This window comes from Lacerta agilis, chromosome 16 (assembly GCF_009819535.1).
Source record: "Lacerta agilis isolate rLacAgi1 chromosome 16, rLacAgi1.pri, whole genome shotgun sequence".
In the NCBI taxonomy this organism is placed as follows: Eukaryota; Metazoa; Chordata; class Lepidosauria; order Squamata; family Lacertidae; genus Lacerta; species Lacerta agilis.
Window position 1 is genome coordinate 3,306,393 of NC_046327.1, and position 18,826 is coordinate 3,325,218.

Below are 18,826 nucleotides of genomic sequence, written 5' to 3' on the forward strand. Positions count from 1 at the left end.
TGGAGAGTGGAGTAGATCCTAGCTCTCTGGCTCGGGATTCTGAATGCTCCTGGAGTTTGATTTGGCCTATATGTGGGACTGCACAGATGACCACTTGAAGAACATGAGTTGCAAGTAAGCAACTTCATTTTCAGCTTAGTTTATGAACAACTTGGATTAAGAATGCTGCAAACCCGGAAGTAGGTGTTTTGGCTTGTGAACTTTGCCTTGGAAAAAGGACATGTTTTGCTTCCTGTTGAGCGTGTTCCATTTGTATCCCCCGCTGCTATGGGAAAGCACACCTTGGTTTAAGAACGCTTTGGTTTAAGAATGGACTTCTGGAACGGATTAAGTTCGTAAACCAAGATACCACTGTATAACATTACAAAACAGCTACTTAATTTCAGGAAACAGCCTAATCAGTATGAACACATTGAAAATGGGCTGCATATTCTATTAATTGTTTGTATGCAAAAGAAAAGAACTAGTCAGGCAGAGATATTATTTGGTTTCTGGCAATTGCTTCACCAAACCATCTCCAGATGTCACAGGGAGGTGGGGAATGGAGAAACAGGACCCACATTTTTATTATTACATTGAAATGTTTTGCAGCACATTCACATTTCATAATCTATGTTTGGATGCTCGTTTTGTTTTGACTTATGTGCTTGTGCACTTGCGCTTCACTTTCCCCCTCCTTTCATAGCTGTCAAATGATGTAAACAGCTTTCAGCAACATCTTCCAATGACATCTACATAATCTAATTGTAGGAAAGGAACTTCATGGTGGGAGCATCATCTGTGATGAGAGAGTAATACTTGTATTTCCTACTGTCCAAAAATCTTTACCCATGTTTTTTTTTTTTTAAACCAAATCTTTACAAAACTAGATGATGCATGTTTGCATTTATGGAGGATTCCCCCCCCCTCCAAAAATAGTTTAGTTTTGACCTTTAAAAATATGTGGCCCGAATTTGCTCAATGATTACTTTACATAGTGTCAGGAAACCCCCCTCCCCACGGCCGGTAGCACCCCAGGATTGTTTGCAGTACAGGGAACCACCCCCTTTGTTCAGCAGTTCATCATCCCCCTCCTCAGGAGGAAGCGACCATTCCTCCAACGAGGAGAGGGAGTTGGAGGCAGGAAGTCGGCGCAGGGGCTGTGAAGGGATCGCAGAGCCTGAGCACCAAGGGGGAAGCGGGGAACAGGGACAGTTTCCCCCGCTTCGAGTTCACAGACAGGAAAGACGTGGAAGGGGGAGGCGGGAGTTCAGAATCCCGCGCCTCTTTTGCTGGACCAAGAACCGGAAGGGTTCATTCCCAGACTCTGCAGAGGGATGAGATGGACGTTTGCACTTTTGCTCCACTGTAAATATCTGCACAATAAAGAACTTAGTTTTTAGAAGCTCTGTGTTTGGCTGATTTCTCATGAGCAACCACTGAACGTCCTGACACATAGCATATTTTTTTAAAAAAAATGTTCTGGGGTTGTTAACTTGTTTTGGGGATGTTCTTTTCCCAAGCTGTTGTACGCAAATGTTTGCATTGCAAAAAGCAACAGATAATGTCTTTCCCAACAGTTTTTTAAAAGTTTTCGTAGAAGCTGAAAGGGCTGATTCTTTGATCTTTTTCTTTGGACAGCCATTTACTTCATAAGGAGTTTTACCACTTTTAAAAAAAACAAAACAAAATATAAAAATCCCTTCCAGTAGCACCTTAGAGACCAACTAAGTTTGTTCTTGGTATGAGCTTTCATGTGCATGCACAATTCTTTATGCCTGTTCTCAGCACATCCAAAGCACCAGTGTCCTGAGTTTCTTAAGGATGCTAGTCTCTGAATGATCACTCCCCCCTTTAAACCAAAGAAGAAAAAGAAGAATTTGGGGGGTAGGCAGCTCACTTTACAGTTACTTCCCAGATTCGCCAAGATATTTGAGCATTGGAGAGGGGGGAACTGTCTGGTCTCACAGGAAAAACTGTCCAATAAGCCTCGCCCTTCCATGTCAGGGTCATGGAGGAAACGTTGGCTAGACATTTTGGTGACTAATTTAAAATATCTGGCAAGACGATTGATAGTGCCCTTCCTTTGTGTTGTGACAAATACGTTTTGACTGCAGTTTATTAACATAATCCAACACAACCACAGACATATTGTAAGCATTATAGCATAGAATTAGAAACATTTTTTTGCACATCACAGCCTTTGTTCTCTCTCTCTCTCCTTTTTCCTTGACAAGGATCTGGATAATTGCCTCAACAAATGAACCGCTGTGTTCAGTCTGTTTCTATAATTTCTTAAATTGTTTTTCGTTGTAAAACTAAGCAAGCTTTTTACTAAATATAAAAGAACCGCAGTATAATTACAGGAACAGTATATTATTAAAAAGTGTGACAGAAATGGCACTTAAACTGACAGCTACTTTCTCTTTGCGTCTGTGCAACAAATTAAATATCTCCTTGAGAGCATTAGTGAGCAACAGTGTCTTTTACATAGCGATCCAGTCCACCTAATCTAATCTAATTTCATCTATTCTTCCATCCTCACATGAATTAGAAGAATGTGGTCCTTTACCCTTTAAGACGGGGACTGGCTTCCAGCCACCCAGCTTGGCAATACTAATGATACGGAGATCGCTGTATGGCATAACCATTTGGTCTTCTGCCCTGTTTTAGGAGGTGTGGGTAAAACAAGTTTAATCTGCTGACGTGGTGGGCTGCAGTGGGTTTTACAGCACTTTTGCAGGGGATGCACTTGCCACAGGGGCTTGCCTCTCAGATGTATGGCCGTAGAATAATAGAATCATGGAACTGAAGATTTGGAAGGGTCCCAAGGGTCATCTAGTCCAACCCGCTGCAGTGCAGGAATGTCAACAAATCTTAATGTCAACTGTTAACGTTTGCATGCTCATAGACCAGTTCCATCTGGAAGGTCCAAGTTGCCTTTGAGCCTCTCCCACACTGCTTGTGCTCACAACATGTTCATGAGAAAGAGCACTTGGTGTCTTCATCTCTGGGTCTTACTGGGATTGTACACGGATGAAGGTGATGGATGGTTGGTGAAGGACCCAGGGTGAGAGGCAGGGAGAAGAAAGGAAAGCTCCCCAGTGAGGGCTGGGAGAGTCCACCTGTTTCAGCGTGAGACAAAGGTTAAGACCTACCTTTGAGAGATGACTCTGCACTTTCTTTTATTTTTATTTATTTCATAGAGTCATAGAATCATAGAGTTGGAAGAGACCACAAGGGCCATCCAGTCCAACCCCCTGCCCAGCAGGAAACACCATCAAAGCATTATTTATTTAGATTAGTTTGTTTGTAATGGTATCACATTATGCCTTAGTAACATTTTATAGAAAAAGAAATAGTACTTGGAGAAGAAACATTTGAACTTCAAATAAGAATCCCAGCCAGTGTAGGTTTTTTTTTTTGGCCCAGTAGGTTAGATCTTTGTCTTGCCTGCCTCTGCAGGTTAACTTTGACAGGAGACCACTGTACTCTCTAATATCTCATGTCATTATGACATCAGGTGATTGAGAGTTGGGTGACCCTGCCAACTGGCCAGGTTGAAGACACAGCCCAAGCAGGATTGGACTCCTTGCACATCAGTGGAGAGCCAGTGTGGTGTAGTGGTTAAGAGCAGTAGACTCGTAATCTGGGGAACCGGGTTCGTGTCTCCACTCCTCCACATGCAGCTGCTGGGTGACCTTGGGCTAGTCACACTTCTCTGAAGTCTCTCAGCCCCACTCACCCCACAGAGTGTTTGTTGTGGGGGAGGAAGGGAAAGGAGAATGTGAGCCACTTTGAGACTCCTTTGGGTAGTGATAAAGCGGGATATCAAATCCAAACTCCTCCTCCCGGGCCTTAGTTTTCTGACCCCTGGCCTAACCAATCCATTAAAGAAACTCAAAGAAACAAGCAAAAAAAAAAAATATGATGCTGGGTGGTATTCAACTAAGTTTTACACAGAGTAGACCTACTGGCACTAATATAACCAAGTTAGGCCTTTTAATCTCAGTGGGTCTATTCTGAGCAAATTTTAATTGAATGCCACCTTATGATCCTGCTGCATTGGCTGAGAGTTGTCTAATCATAATTCAAAGAAAACTGGAATTTGTGTACTATGGTATGTTCAGGCAGAGTTGGAAAGTAAAACTAGACGGGCTTCAGAAATACTACTTCCTCTTCTCTCTCTCTCTCTTTAATTGGAAAGGATTTGAATTTGTAAAAGACTTTTTATTTAAAAAAAAAAGTCTGAGTACAAATCATGCCATGCAGTATTGCCAAGATAAACTTGGCACAACACATTTTCTTCCCCGTTTTTATTTATTTATTTTAGGTGTTGGCATGTACTGAATATTAATGGAGCACCACTTCCAATTGCTGGCATAATGTTTTCTTCCTAGAAACACTGGTGGTTGTTTTTAAACCACCAGAAACAAGTGTGCCGTTCACAGTCTTCAATTACGCTTGAACATAAGTGTTTTTTTAAAAAAAACGACAACTTTTTTTTCTGGCGAGTTTATCTTGCAAAGTTGTAAAAAGGTTATTAAATTATGACTAATCCCTGACACTACAAATCATTTTCCTCTTGTCTTCCTAGTAAAGCTGTTTTCTTTAATTAAATTTGTTGTGCATCCTGTATCACCAAATACATACACTGTCGTCAATGTGTCAGTGAGAAACGAAACTACACTCAACAAGTTATCATGAAGAGAGGATTGCTCTCTGAAGAGCACAGCTAATAGGTGCCTGACTACCAGAATCCAAACAAATTTTGTGATTTTGGGGTAGCAGGGGGAATCGGCAAAAACGTTTCAACATTTGGCTCGCACCTGAAATCTGAATGACTGATATATGGGGATGGGGATGGGGAACAGTGGTGGGGAACAGATTTTGCGTAAAGAAGATCAAGGTATCTTGGGTCAAATGAGCTCAGGCCATAGGACTGCGAAGGTCTACTAGTTAGACAATTTCAAGAGCAATTGCAACTACTGGACTAGATTCAATGTAAGTCAATTTCGTAGACTCATTGTAACACAGTCCTTTTGTGTGCATCGCCAAACCTTTCCACCTGGGAAATATCAATAAACTATGTTTCTGATAAGCTCCGTGAGCAGACTTGGCAGCCACAGGCAAATACTATGCAGGGCATTGTGATTACTAAAACTGGAGCCCTTTTATGACCATAATAAACTAAGTTCGGGCATTGGCCTGAACATGAAAGGCAAGAGGCAGGCCCACTCACTTAGTCTCTGACCATCCCATGCTGTATCAGGAGGGTCTGAAAGGAGCTTGTCTGCTTGAAATGAAGGTCGAACCAGAATTACTTAGCCCCCTGCACAACTTTCCCACTCACTATGGAAAGATCCAGTGCTCACTGGGATCCACCCACCCCATTTCAAGGAATTTTGCAAGGACTGGACTGAAAGGAGACGGAAGTGTCTGTTCTCTAATAATAATTGTACACATCCAATCATATTTTATGATATTGCCGAGGGCAAGCTAAGCCCAATACGGAGTAAACACAGTTCTCTGAGTTGGCCTCAGTGATGTTGTCATGTAGGCAAGTCTGATTGGCTGCATAAAATCATGACACCACGTCTGTGAAGAGCCACACATGTAAACAAAAATCTCTCTCCACCACCACCACCACCCCCCCCCCCCGGAAACATTTTAGCCTTCCCACAATATGAAGTGTGCAGCCATGCAGCAAAACCCTACCACAGCTGTCTTAATTTATATTTCTTGGCCCTCTTCCTCTACCCTACTTATATTTTCTTCTTCTGCCTGTCTTTATTCATCCTCATTCCCTTTCTTCTTCTTGCTAACACCATCTTCTTTCTTCTTCCCTTCCATTTCCCATATTTTACTTTAGGATTTCTCTTTTCAACCTATACACAATAAGTAAAAAAAAAAAAAAAGAATCTTTCCAAAAATAATTAAAAGAGAAGAGAAACCATCAGACTGAACTCCACCCCCCACTCTGACCTGCTTTTTTCCTAACTGAACAGTTTCACCTTCTTTCTATCATCTCTCTTATTTGTTTTAACCCCTTATGTTCAAGTTCCCTTCAACCTCTCTTAGATTCTTCCTGTGTTCTGTCTGCATGTCTATATGATATAAACCTCGCTTTTTTTTCCAAATTCCGACCATGAAAAGTTAAAGTGTGGCTTAAATTTGCGAACCTTACAAAAACTGGCTTTTACGATATCGCTGCTGAAACAGACATGCGGTAAAACGGAACGGGTGTGAGTGCCTGCGGAGTTTTAAGGGAGTGGCTTATATTCAGGCATTGTCTTTTTTTCTCCCCACCCCCCATGAATTTTAAAGGTGTGGCTTATATTCGGGTGCAGCTTATAGTTGGGCCAACAGGGTATGTGTGTACAGGAGCAGCACCATCAAAGTGACATCACTAGCAGGAATGCTCCCTGCAGAATCAAATTTTGCCTTTCTTAACCAAGCAAGAAGGCATGTTGGCTTTCGTAAGCCGAGTTGGGTGCTTTTTGACCCAACATAGAAGTCATTGTTATAAATTGTGGAAGAGCTCAGAGTTCTGTTGGTGTTTCCGTCTGTAATCAGCTCGGGTCACAAGTAAAAGATTGAGCAGTTCTTGATATTCTCTGCTCCATTTGCTGCTGCCAAGAGGTTAGGATGACAATAATGTGGAAGAAGGCTGGCTGTTTTCCACCACAAACATATAAACAAGCAACTGTTTGTAAGGAAGCTTGGTTGTTGGAGCTAAATGAATGATTGTGTGCATTTATTCATAATAATCTCAGCAGAATACCCTTCACCTTTACACTTCATAAATGTAGAAGGGGGCGCTGCTGCTGCTAGTGTACACAACTGGTTTCTTGGTGCATCAGGTCCAGGTTCTCCCATAATCGATTGGTGTGCTTTTTCTTGTGCAAATGCTTTTCCTTCTTCCAAAATGGCAGGGTTCCCCCCCCCATGAATAAATCCTAAAGCTGTAAAGCTGTACTCTTGCCCTCCCCACCACCCACTATTAGTGACCACACACAAATGGCTTTAGAGCCTTGATTCAAAACACTAATGCAATAAAACTGTTTTGAATTTCAGGGAGCAAAGGCTGTTCATGAAAGAAACGTTTTAGTGTATTCTCTCAAAGAGGGTCTGGTTTACTTATCTCACCACTGCATACCAAGTGATGGATGACCCAACTTCTGGGCGACTACAATATGTGACCTCTCACTGCTGGACCACTGAGTTGTCCTTTTTGTTTTCAATTATTTATCTAGATTGGGTTAGTTAGTCTGACTGTTAACCAGAAGGTTGGTGGTTTAAGCCCACCCAGGGACTGCTGTGGGCAGGACTCCTGCATGACAGATGGTTGGACTAGATGCCCCTTCTGGCCACAACTCTGTTTCTATGATCACAGGATCACAGATTGTAGAGTTGGAAGGGACCACCTGGATCACCTGGTACAACCGGATCTGCCATGCAAGATCTCACCTTTATATTACAAAATACCACAGATTAAAAGTACCCTTTTTATATGCCTGATGTCACCATTTGGTTTCAAATAAACAATGCCTTTGTTCGCATTTTTTCATGTACAGTAGCTGAGCATCGTAGGCAGGGGATGAACAAACAGACTGTGATTGGGACCCTGTTGCTCTCTAGATGTCATTTGGCCACAACTCCCAACATCCCTGATAGTTGGACATGCTGGATGGTACTCAAGGAATTTGGAGGCCAACAATATATTTAGCACTGCAGCTTCCCAATCCCTGCTTTATAACTTGTAAACAGGGTTCTGTATGGATGCAGACGTCTTGCAGATGGGTTGGAACAAAGTTGTCCTTGGGATGTATAGCAGGCTTCTTTGTTGTTGATGTCCGTTAATGAATTATTCCCTATGTATGTCTCTTCTTCTTCTTCTTCTTCTTCTTCTTCTTCTTCTTCTTCTTCTTCCCCTCCTCCTCCTCCTCTTCGACCTAGCTGTTGCTTTCACCATATAAAGCTTAAGAACATTTAATACCATTAGTTGTTTTTTGGAACTTCCACATTTTATTTTATTTTTAGTAAAAATGCTTACGGTTTTGAGGCATCATCACAGCCCCCTTTCACCTATTCTCAGACAGAAAGGGCATTGGAGTCCCCCCCCCATCACATTCACATTATTTAACCTTGCAGCGATTTATTGCACATTTGCAGGATTGGATAGTACGCAAATATGTTTGTGTGCAAGAATGTGATAGCTATGAGATTCGCGTTTGCCCAATTTATCTTTCTGTCTTACAGTTTGGATGATGGAAAAATTAAACGAACAATGTCAACATCCTTTTAGCAGGGGACTGAGACCTGTGGGTATAGGGTGGTATATTATTATTATTATTATTATTATTATTATTATTATTATTAGTCTTACATCTCCTTGGAGGCAGTTTAGCAGAGTAAAGAGACTCCACTGACTCCAATGAGGAAGACATACAGGCTCATGTGAAGTTTGCTGGATTTCATCCTAGCTGACTCAAGCTTTACTAGACGGCTATATTTCTGAAAGCTCCTGCAGTGACCTTTATCTCCTTGCAGTGGTTGATAGATAGATAGGTGGATAATGATTGATAAAAACTGTACATAGAGTGGAAGGAAGACAAAGTTCCAATGAAGGAAGAATAGATAACAAAGATGATAGACTATGCTGAAATGGCAAAGATGACCGGGAAGATCCGCAACCAAGATGAAGAAAAGTTTGTATAAGACTGGGGGAAAATATACAGAATACCTTAAAGATCATTGTAAAGAGTTAAAAACATTAGCAGGATTGATATAGCATCTATGAAGTACCATGTATTACAATTATTAATGGACTGGAGATTGAATGGGAAAGATAAGATGTGTAAGGAAACAAAAGGGAGACATTGGAAACCGGTGTGTGTGTGTGTGTGTGTGTGTGTGTGTGTGTGTATGTGTGTGTGAGGTGGGGTGATGGGAAGTCCAGAAGGGATAAATAATTAATTAGTTGTAATTTGTGTTAACATTGAAAATTTCGAATAAACTTTTTTTTTCAAAAAAAAGAAAAAGAAAAGACAAATACTGTAGATAGAGTGGAAGTAATACAGCATGAGACACACATCTGTATGTAAAAATATCAGCCCAAAAGAATACAAGAGGAGACAAAATATTTGCATATTTGTAGCAATACAGCTTCATATCTTTGGACTGGAAGCGCTCATTCTGAACCAGTGGCAAATGTATTTAGAATGCTACTCTATTTTTTTTTTTGGGGGGGGGGGAATTAAGAATGAAAAAGCATGCTTATAAGTTTTGAGCTCAAGCAAGCAAATGTATTTGATAAATATGTGCACATAAGAACGGTTAAAGGATACGTTCCCAAAAATTAATGTATTCCTTTAGAATTGTTGTAGATTTTCATAATATTTCCTCCCACAAATATTTATACTGCAACTTACATCAAAAGGGCAGCTGTGGTTCTTGACTGAGTGTACCTATGCACCATATATATTTATATAAGAAGTGAGTCTTCTGTAATTACCAGTTTGCAGAGCGAATTCCTGCAGGGTTTGTACTCTCCCCATTAGTAAAAGAGATAAGTTGAAATGTATTAAAATTTCACTGTACAACTGGGAGTTTTTGTTCACAGTAAATGTGTTAATGTTTCTTCATTGCTTGACTGTTTGTGTTTAAATTTAGGCAGCAATGCCCAACAGGGACAAAATTATAGGATAAAACTATGTATAAAAGAAAATCCTTTAGAGAGAACCAATAAGGGTTATTTTTTAATAAGCAGTTACACATAATAACATTCTGCTCTGACCATGGAGTAAAGTTTTAACTGTCTCTTTCGCAATTACTGGAATCGCATTCTCTTTCATGTCAAAAGTTTGGAAGACAGGAACAATGTCAATTTCTGATGTACCTCGTTAGCAAAAATGTTATTGCTTGGTTTTTCCACAGTCTGCCAAATTAATAAGGATGCACTTAACAATAACACTAATAAGATAATAAGGGAGCGCTTAAAATGGTATCTTAATTATCAAAATTTAGTGATCAAAAAGTCCATTTTTTGGAGGGGGGAGTCAGAAATAAAAGAGATCCATTAATCTCGATACAGTGTAATTTATGGATTTAAGGCATTTTGCAGAGACTTTCAACTTTATAATCTGGGAAATTTGCTGGGAAATGTTTGGGGTGTTAGGGGTTAATGTTTACGGCGCTAGGCTCTCCAGCCCACCTTCCTAAGACAATTTTTTTATCCATACATTTATACCGTATTGCATTTGTGGCAGTGAAGCTTCTGACATTTTTTGAGCCAGAGTGAGTCAAGGAAGGGACATTTTGATGACGAAAAGAGAGAGAAAATCCAGCACAAGGATTTTCCTAAGTCCAGTTTAATTATTTGCGTTACTAGGATTCAGCTAAAAAACCAACCAAAAAGCGATATTGAGAAACATCTCCGGAAAAGTGCATTTGGAGAGAAAATACATTTAGAAATGCATATTTTGTTGGAGGAGGTATTGAATAATATATGTCTAAACACAAAAGTTATGAATATGAAATGATGTAGATCAGAAATAGACTGAATCATCCACCCCTCCTAGTTTAAACCCAGGTCTTCCAGGTCAAAGCCTCATTTGACCACACCGGCTAATTGCTGCTCCATCTTTTATGCAGTAATCAGGTTTCGCAATGTACAGTATGGTTACCTAATATGTTGTGCTGTAAACATGTGCAGTGTGAAGTGCAAATGGGCAGCCCAAACATGCAGTGCGCATAGGAGAGGGAGGCCCGTGTTATTGTGCCACTCAATAGCGTCTTCCATTGTATTTCACTACCTGTGGGTAGCCTATTATTTCAGCAGAACAAGCGGTCTTGTGTGTGTGTGTGCAATAAGGAAATCTTCAATAAATATATATGAATAGAGAACTCTAGATTAGGTTTTGGTCGTGTTTCTGCAACAAATAGAAAGAGCAACTGTTTAGTTATATTTTAATGTAGGTTTGCTGCATCAGTGCACATTACATAAGAAGAATACTCCTGGACTGGACTAAAGGCCCATTTATTTCAGCATCCTGTTCTCACAGGGAAAGTAGTTCATTGTCATCATGACCAGAAGCAGGGCTTCCTGCCCCCCGCCCAGCCGTTACTCTCCAGAACTCGGTTCTGGTACCTCTCAGGTGAGCACTATTGCCATTATAAGACAGGGGCCTCTTTTTCTAGAAAAATACCGTGTTTCTCCTAAAATAAGACACCGTCTTATATATTTTTTTGCTCAACAAATCAGAGTATGGCTTATTTTCAGGGGATGTCTTATTTTAACCGCGTCGCATCGGTACGCTGCATAGCCACGCCTCTCCAGGCTGTTTTAATGGGAGGTACCACGTCACTATGGCTTATTTTCGGGGTATGGCTTATTTTTGGGGAACGGCTTATATTTCGCAAATGCATAGAAATCCTGCTATGGCTTATTTTATGGCTATGTCTTATTTTAGGAGAAACAGGGTAGCACTGGCTAGAAGTCATTGAAAGCCATCCAAATTGATGAAAATCACTACGTGTTGTGGAAACATGTCCCACAGTGTAACTGTGTGAAGTAGTACAGTCGTACCCCGTGTTGCATTCGCTGCGGGTTGCGAATGGCACGGGTTATGAATGCGCCGAACCCGGAAGTAACGGAACGGATTACTTCCGGGTTGGTGGGTCACACATGCGCAGTGACGCATGCGCAGACGTGCCAAATTGTGACCCGTGTGTGCGCAGAAGCGGCGCTAAGGGTTGCGGACTGCTCAGGATGCGAACGGGGCTCCGGAACGGATCCTGTTCGCATCTAGAGGTACCACTGTATCTCCTTTTATTGGTCCTGAATCTTCTAGCAATCGGTTTACTTGGATGGGCCCCAATTATACTATTACGAGAAGACTATCCACTTTCTCTGCACCATACATATTTTTATATGCCTATATCATGTTCCCTGACAGGCCTTTCTGCCCCCTAAAACTCCAGCCTTTCCTCACAAGATAAATGCTTGAGCCCCTTCATCATTTTGGTTGCTCCTTTCTGACCTTTTCCACCTCTACAAGTTGAAGCCAACAGAACTGTGCACAGTATTCCAAGTGCAGTCTCACTATAGTTTTGTATAACAGTCCGTTTTCCTTTCAGTCCCATTCCTAAAAATTCCTAACATGGGTTTCACCATTTCCCCAAATGCTGCGCACTTGATTCTCTCTTAGAACATTTCCCAGAAACAACTGCATTGGGTGTTTGTGGTTTTTTTTTCCCTGAGTCTGACTGCAGGGCTTCTTAGTACTGATAGAGGATTTCAAGTGCCATTTTATCTTTCCCTTTCTTCTACTCCCCAGTGTCATTTTCATTTTCCAGCTTCTCCCTGAAGAACAGTTGTACATGGTTTTGTAAAACATTTCTGTGCTACATGTTTTCCCACACTGAAAGGGCCTTTGTTATCTCATCAGGCGTCTTACGTGTTGTTAGTATTCTTGCCATCATATCATATTAGTATTGTTTTCATGAATGCCACAGAGAAATATAATGATATTAGCACCTTTCAAATTGTATTAGTGAAAATAAATACAAGTCAGAAACAATACTAATATAATATGATGTAAAACTACTGCTATAGCACTGATCCCCTCACAAGGTATATCTGACTGATACCGGGAAGCAAGGGATGTAGCAGCAAGGCTCAGGAGTATTTAGCAGCGCTGAAATGCAGGGTAAAGAATTATATTGTTCTACTTTAGGAGCCTCTAAAAATAGGACAGCACTTCCTTGCGTTGCTTCCAAGCCTGACGAGGAACATTTGAGGGAGCTGGGTATGTTTAGCCTTGGAAAAGAGGAGACTGAGAGGAGATGTGATGGCCATCTTCAAATATCGTTAAAGGGCTGTCACATGAAGGTTGGAACAAGCTTGTTTTCTCCTGCTCCAGAGTGGTAGGACCCGAACCAATGGATTCAAGTTACAAGAAAGGAGATTCCGAATAAACATCAGGAAGAACTTTCTGACAGTAAGAGCAGTTAGACAGCAGAACGGTCTCCCTCGGAAGGTGGTGGAATCTCCTTCACTGGAAGTTTTTAAGCAGAGGTTGGATGGCCACCTGTCATGGATGCTTTAGCTGAGATTCCTGCATTGCAGGAGGTTGGACTAGATGACCCTTAGGGTCCCTTCCAGCTCTACAATTCTATGATTCTGTGAAAGGACAGATCCTGATGTTGAGGCTCCAGTACTTTGGCCACCTCATGAGAAGAGAAGACTCCATAGAAAAGACCCTGATGTTGGGAAAGATGGAGGGCACAAGGAGAAGGGGACAACAGAGGATGAGATGGTTGGACAGTGTTCTCGAAGCGACTGGCATGAGTTTGGCCAAACTGCAGTGAAAAATAGGCGTGCCTGGCGTGCTCTGGTCCATGGAGTCACGAAGAGTCGGACACGACTGAACAACAACAACAACAACAACAACAACAACAACAACAACAACATGAAGTGTGTGCCTTCAAAGTATGATCTAAACACTTGCAAAGTTAACTTCCAGAATTAGGTTGTACGAAGCTGTGTAAAATCCTAACACTCTGAATGTCCGTGAACCATAATTCCATCCCAGGCACAGAGACAGTGTGTAGTTCAGGACCTTTGAGTTTCCAAGGTCAAGGATTGTGTTTCAAGAGTTCACACATGCACTGTACCTGCCCACTTGGTCAGCTGCTGAATTTAAAAGGTGTTTGCTTCATAGCCTGGTGTGCCGACATAGTCATTTTTATCTCAGATTAATAACAGGGTAACTGTAGCCCAACTAAAGGGAATGGCTCTGCCTCCCTCCCACAAACTTTGCTCGCTTGCCTTTCCAAATTCCCTCTCTCCAGGCTTCTGTGGCTAACCTCCTCCCCACTTCCACTAGGATTATGCAATTAGATCCCACTTGGATTAAACAGAATACTGTCTTCCAAATCAAAATCTATCTCTGGGAGTTTCCTTATTTTGTATCAGCAGTTGGAATAAATGACCTTCAAGTGACCTCCAGTTATAGGACTCTTGTTATTATCTATTGCTTTTCAAACAATTGATATCAGGCTCATTTTATCAATTCTTCCTTTCCTCCCATACTACAATACAAACTAGAGTAATTTCACCAACAGCCGTATCAGTACATCAATTCTTCTCCCTGCCACCACCAGCATTTCAATCAATTAATACTGGATTGATTTGTTCATTCTCAGGCCACCAGGCCTACCCCCCCCCACTGCCCCCGTTATTGAAAAGCTACCATTACCACTAATGCTAACATATTGTAATATGATATCGAACAGCATTTCTAAACCCTTGAGTTAGACCCAAAGATAGGAAGCACTGCTAAAAAACCTTGGTGCTTAATGAAATCACAGGGCTTATTTTAGATTGTCTTCTTGTCTTTAAACATGATTTTTAGTGGAAATGGGGTTTTTAAAGGGAAAGTGGATCTGCCATATAACTAGCATAGGGATGGATTTAGATGGAATTATGACTTTTCCATTGATATTATAAGGGTTCCTTGGAGACATTTATAATCTTACTGGAAATGCAAGAAACACTGCGTCAGGTCTGTGTCTAGAAAACCTATTTGATGTTCTAACTACTTGTGGATTATTTACATGGCAGAACATAAATGCTTCTAGGGGGCCCTGGCTTACTGCACCCTGAATCTGCCTTCACATTCCGCTTTTGGTACATCTATACATTTCCTCCGTAATATCTCCTTGGGTGGTGGTAGTGTTTAGTTTCTCTCTTCCAGTCTGAGTCAGCAAAACTCTTAAGTGAATGCAGGCCAGTTATGCAGGTGGGATTTATTTATATTGGTAGTAAATCTCATTACAATGCTCCTCGGCAATCATAGCTAATCTTTTAAATTTGCTTGACAGCTCTCTTTTAATATCTTCCATAATGGCGCCTTAAGACGCTTCTACGCTTGCTTCCCACATCCAATCACCTGGACCGTGATCCAGTTTTTGAACTTTGCCATGGTGATTCTGATCACAGTCCTTGGTTTGTTCCCTAGCTAACCTCAGTGATGAGATAGAGACCAGGGATGGAGCAAATGGAACTTGAGCCAAAATTGGGTTGGATATTTTCTCAGATCTGCATCTAGTGGTTTATACCCTTTTATTTGTGTGTGAAGTAATGTAATTTAGCCTGCACCTATACTTTGGGGGCCCAAAGGTTTTCCCATCATCTACCAAAGCTATATACAGTGAGTGCTTTAAAAAAAAAATCTTTCTTGGAAGCCCATCTTGAAATTGTGTGTGTGTGTGTGTGTGTGTGTGTGTGAAAACCTCTCAGTGCTCTTTTTTTAAAAACAGCTTTTAAAAACCAATCCAAGAAATCATATAAAATACTGCATCACGTTACAAAAGGTCATTTGATATTTTCATTTTTGACTCAGTTCATTTTTGCCAGGCTACTCCTTGTTGGAAATATGTAGCCTCCTGTCCTCAACCCAGTTTCTTATGGATGGCAAGCAGGAGGGGGTGGGAATTGGAGCAAAAGACAGGAAAGTTGGTGGCAGGATGGAGAGGAAAACAAGGGGCCTCCAGCCTAGTTTGGGGTCATTTGGGCATTTGGGCTGTGACTCCACACACAACTAGCCTGGGACCCACCCACTGTTGACATTTATATTTTATATTTTACAGGTGATGCCTTTCTCCCAGCTCCCTCTCCTTCTGGTGTCAATTTTTATCAACAAGTTTCTGTTTACCAAAATAAGATTTATTTAATAGCTTTCTAATTTCCATAAGGGGATGCGGGTGGCACTGTGGGTTAAACCACAGAGCCTAGGGCTTGCTGATCAGAAGGTCGGCGGTTCAAATCCCCGCGGTGGGGTGAGCTCCTGTTGCTCGGTCCCTGCTCCTGCCCACCTAGCAGTTCGAAAGCACGTCAAAGTGCAAGTAGATAAATAGGGACCACTCCGGCGGGAAGGTAAACGGCGTTTCCGTGCGCTGCTCTGGTTCGCCAGAAGCGGCTTAGTCATGCTGGCCACATGACCCAGAAGCTGTACGCCGGCTCCCTCGGCCAGTAAAGCGAGATGAGCACTGCAACCCCAGAGTCAGACACGACTGGACCTAATGGTCAGGGGTCCCTTTACCTTTTTTATTTTCATAATTGTTTCTGTTCATTTGGAACACTTTTTTATTTGGGTAAACAAAGGGACCCGATATAATTGTTCCCTTGGATAATGTTAATCAAAGATGGCACATCTTGTTGGTGATTGGATGGTCCGTAGCAAAAATTAGGCATCTTAAAGTTTGGGAGAGGGGCAAATCCGCCCTGTCATTACTGTCATTTGGGTAGCGAGGGTTGAAATACACTTGACATTTAATTGACTGGTTTTTGGCCATGTTAAAGAATGGTGATGCTAAGGTTATGTTAGCATTGGACTGTTTGTTTTAGAATTATTGTTACACTTCACCATGAAGAGCTATGTCAATGTTTACATAAGAAAAGTGGTTCTTAGTCACCATACTTATTTGGAAATAGATGATAAAAAAATCAATGAAACAGATGCTTAAGTAAATGTATTTAGGATCAGGATGCAAGTGATTACAGTAATTTCCTGTCATTCACCTTGCAACCTTATAGCATTTTCAGATGTTATATAATTTATTGTTGAAACCTGATATAAGGTGATTGAGATGTCTTAAATGTTGACCTGAAATCTCCTTGAATGTTTGTTCTTGTGAATAATGCGAATGAAACGCAAATGAAGGAGGAAGTCATCCCCCACCCCCGTTTAATAATTTTAAACATAGCTAAAGGAGTCATTTCGAATTCAGACAATAAACTGTAATATTGAACTAAAAAAAACTCTGCATTTCAGCCTGAGTCTAATTCTAATAACCAACCGAATGATCTTTTTAAAAACAAAAAATGAAAGAAAGAGGTGAGAGGTGGAGTATGTTGAAAATTATTCCGAACTTTCAATATAGAGATAATTTAGCAAGGCTCACAGTTGTAGTGGGGTGAGATTGCCGCACCCACTTGTAAGATAAACAACAGGAAACTGTGAAAGATATGCTAAAAACTGAATTTGAAAGAAATCATTTGTTAGTAGAAGGAGCGGCGCTTCGTAATGCTTTTTGCCCTTTTGCAGTTGCAATTAATTACTGAGTTCATTAATTAATGAACATATTAGAGAAAGACACCATTACTGACTAGGGGAGATCTGATATATTACTGAGTCAATAAAGTATTGAACACAGAGAGACCTTTCGGTAGAACCCTCCCTGCTTCGTCTGGTCGCTCGCAATCACATATATTATTCTTGCCTACTCAGCAATTTTGTGGGTGCCCTTATATTTCATATTTCTAATTCCTTTAATTACAGTTAGGTACAACAATGTTTTACAACCTTGCTAATGAACAGTTGGTCGGTTGACGTTGGTTGATAAACTCTTAACTGTCAGGTGCAATACAACAAACTCTCACACACCCACACCCCGCACGCTTGTATCCAGCAATCCTTTTTAGAGTCTGACATGAAGCAGCAGCTGAGGAGAGAACAGCAAAAGGCGTGTAGAAAATATACCTGTGTCAGAAATCATGTAAGGAAAAGCAGTCAGATTTTAATCTGAGAACAACCGAAAAAATTAATTGGACATGATATATGCATTTGCAAATAACCCCTGTTTTGCACTTACTTGCTCACAGAGATGCCACATTTATTTGAATGGGGCTGCTAATATCAAGCAAGGACATGAGCTGAGAGATATGTGGGGCATTATACATGTACAAGAGGGCTTTACTTACTGCCTGCTCCCACTGCCTGCCTCTGCTACCCAAATGCTGCTATTGAACTCCAGCGGACTAAACGGAGTGGGCTTAGCTGTGTCAGAGGTTTGCAGTTTTGCAAAGCCAACAATATGCAACAGGCCAGCAAAACTTCTCCTGGCCTATAACTTTAATTAATAAACGGTAGATCTCTCCCAAGTGTAGTGGGATGCCTGAGTGAGTGGGTGTATATATAAAAGATTTCAGCTAAAACCACTGTTTCAAGACAATGGTGGTTATTTCCTATAATGTGGAGATTTGCATTTCCATAAATCAGTTGCTTCTGTGTTCGGGGAATTCTGATGTTCTTGCAAGCGCAGGTACCAAACCTCCTTCCTCTGACCCTAAAGTAATCACTGGTTGCATCTAAATTGGTAGAGTGATCATTTCCTGGCATTTCCAGTAGTTACAGTACATTGTTAATGTGTGAATGATGAATATAATGCCCTCCATTTCAAAAATATGTGTGCAAATTAAGCTTAAATGCATGCCATAAATTCACCACTAGTAGTTTAGGGAGCACAGGTCATCTATAGAACTATTAAAAAACTGAGGTCTTGGCCTAAAAAGAGAGAGCCTTGGTCATTATTTATGTATTTGCTTTATAGTTTAAAGAAATTATCCATCTTTCCCTTCCAAAGTAATCTTTCTTTTCATACCGTATGTGTTTCAATCTTACCTACTTATATTTCATTTTCAGCTGGTGGGGGACATGTTTCTAAAGGGCACATCAGATTGTCAAAAGTTGAACAGTTGTGCCTTGTACAAGTGATGCAGCAAATGAAATTTGCTGTATGCTTCCTGAATCATTTCTCTTCTCTGTCTCCATCATTGTATTGCTGCTTAGGGAACACAGGGAGCCAGTGGCCATTCTGATGCTTAACTGAATTAAATATTTTACAAGTCTCCAAAAAAGAAACTTGAGAACTTTTTCCCCTCTTCAATGGAGTGGAGAGACCTTTCCTCTGTATTTATTCATATTTCAGTATGTACTTCATTCTTAGTTACAACAAAAATGACATGTTTCAGTGTTAAGAGATAACTATCTTAAAAAAA

General features: G+C 40.9%; 1 protein-coding gene across 8 annotated transcripts in view; it reads left to right on the plus strand.

Moving 5' to 3' along the window:
* Nucleotides 1-18,826, plus strand: part of BNC2 (basonuclin 2) — a 363,914-nt gene that overhangs the window by 197,165 nt on the left and 147,923 nt on the right. The window lies entirely within an intron of this gene.